Below are 3,101 nucleotides of genomic sequence, written 5' to 3'. Positions count from 1 at the left end.
GACTACCTCGGAATTTTTCTTCTGGGGATACCTGAATTCGAGGGTTTCCGTCAACAAACCGGAGAACCCGGAGCAACTGAAGCAGGACATCTATAGAAAAATCATAAAAGAGGCGTCTGAAAAAATTTAGGTAGCTATGCTGAAAGTTCTGGAAAGAACACGGGCTTGCACAGCTGCAAACGGATGCCATTTAAGCGATGTCATTTTTCGTATGTGATATAGTCATGTTGCAAAATTGGATAATTCATATTCATTCCCGCTATGTCCTTTATATAGTATTAACATTTTATATTTTATGCATCTATTTGTAAATTCATGGACGTTATTAAAAATTTAATCCCATCAGTTAGTTCTGGGACACACTGTATATATATATATATATATATATATATATATATATATATATATATATATATATATATATATATATATATATATATATATATATATATATATATATATATATATATATATATATATATATATATATATATATATACATATATATATATATATATATATATATATATATATATATATACATATATATATATATATATATATATATATATATATATATATATATATATATATATATATATATATATATATATATATATATATATATATATATATATATATATATATATATATATATATAGGCGTAGGAGTGGCTGTGTGGTAAGTAGCTTGCTTACCAACCACATGGTCCCGGGTTCAGTCCCACTGCGTGGCATCTTGGGCAAGTGTCTTCTACTATAGCCTCGGGCCGACCGAAGCCTTGTGAGTGGATTTGGTAGACGGAAACTGAAAGAAGCCCGTCGTATGTATGTATATATATATGTATGTGCTCGTGTGTTTATGTCCCCGTAACTTAGCGGTTCGGCAAAAGAGACCGATAGAATAAGTACTAGGCTTCTAAAGAATAAGTCCTGGGGTCGATTTGCTCGACTAAAGGTTGTGCACCAGCATGACCACAGCCACTTGGCTGAAACACATAAATAAATAAAATATATATATATATATATATATATATATATATATATATATATATATATAGAGAGAGAGAGAGAGAGAGAGAGAGAGAGAGAGAGATAGATAGATAGATAGATAGATAGATAGATAGATGGATATATAGATATAGGTAAAGTAAGTACCAATACAGATGAATAATTTTCCGTAGGTGTAACGTTCACTACGCTACCCCACCTATTGGCCCATGAAGAATTTCGAGGGTGGTGTGACATGAACATTGACAAAATAAGGGACTTCCAATGACTCAGATTTTATTTCGGAGATTCTTTTTCTCTTACCTAGAATACCATCCAATGATAAAGATCTTCTATCTGACCATGAAGTAAGCTATCCCATTCCAGACACCAAACCCACACTCAAACACTCTCTAAAGTGTTCAAATTTCACTCCGGTGACCGAAGCGCAGTAGCTCATTCATACACAAAAAGAAGAAAAGTATATGTGATTTGCAAATGTGAATGAAATTTGAATATAAATATGTACATAGATATTATTTAAATTGAAATATAAATAATATGTATATACGTATTATGTATATATATATATATATATATATATATATATATATAAATATATATATATATATATATATATATATATATATATATATATATATATATATATATATATATATATATCACGACTTTTCCTGGGGTGCTATTTAGTTTGTCATGGCCTGGATCGATAATGGCCGAAACCAGTCTATTATCTGAGTTATGTATGTTGAGGTTGTGGACATAACTACATAAGACTGTGAAGTAGGACACTGAGTCGGAGAATCGCACTACATAAGGAACAGTTCCTGCAAATATTGGCAATTAATAATAGAATATTATCCTTATTTTACAAACACTGTCTTAATGCTGTGTCTAAGAGTAAAACATATTTTGCTTTTTTAAGGTGATGCCAGTTGTCAAAGTTCGTCCTGTATTGTATTTGTCTACATTGCAAGGTTTCCCAAATGTCATGTTTTCTTTTGTGTATGAATAGCGTAGTGGGCAGCAATGCACAGGTTCTGCCTTGCCTAAACTAGAGGACAAAAAAACGGGGATATCAAGCCTTGTGGTCCTATATAATTTCTAAGGACTCCTCTTCCATAAGCCATATGGACTACAGTTCTGATTAATGGGTACCAGCTTAAGATTATATTCAGTTACATCAAACCCTGTGAAGTACGTGTCGCTAAGAAAATCTTTACAGAGTGAAGAGATTATAGCCGACTGATTATATTATCAAGTTTTACAATGTAATTCACTTCAATCTCACCAATCAGATCACAACATATAAATCGAATTGGATTTCTTTCCTCTGACATAGACGATTCAGGAGCCCTGAATCATGTGCAATTTTGTCCATCATTCGTGGCATTTCTATGGTTGCTCTGGTAACTAATAAATCAAAATGAGAGTAACACACACATTTACGCGTATCTGTGTGTTTGATTAATTACATGCCTGCCCCCGACTTGAGGTTTATATTTTTAATTTTTGGATAACATATTCCTTTTCTGACCTACGATACTTTGTAAGTCATGACTTCGATTTTTCTGCAGCTAGGAGGCAGGTTTCACTACTAACCTTCCTATTTGGTCAAACAATGGTAACTTTCCCGGAAATAATGTTTATAACGCCAAAAATATTTACCTACCATTTTTTCTCTCTGAATTTGTTCGGCGTTAGTGATTCATACTTGATAAAAAGTCATGTTAAAAATGTTAATCTTGTGTTTTATTCCTGTAACATCAGTTTTTCCCCTTTTCCGCGGCGTACTGTTGGAATTATTTGTCTTCGTCCTACTAGTCTTGGATCTTCTTTTACGCAGAAAGCAATATGAAACCTCAATAATTATGATGACGATGGTGATGGTGAATACACACACATACACAGATACACACAGACACACACACATATATATATATATGTATGTATTCATATCTATTGATATACCACGTGTGTTAGAAAAGAAGATATTTGTATATTAAATTAGATACGAGGACAAATAGACAAGTATGAAACTATGTATACATACATATGAACATTGGTATACGTTGAATAACCTCCAGAACA

Source organism: Octopus bimaculoides, chromosome 5, assembly GCF_046866305.1.
Source record: "Octopus bimaculoides isolate indiv1 chromosome 5, ASM4686630v1, whole genome shotgun sequence".
Taxonomy (NCBI): Eukaryota; Metazoa; Mollusca; class Cephalopoda; order Octopoda; family Octopodidae; genus Octopus; species Octopus bimaculoides.
This window is presented reverse-complemented; position numbering follows the sequence as displayed.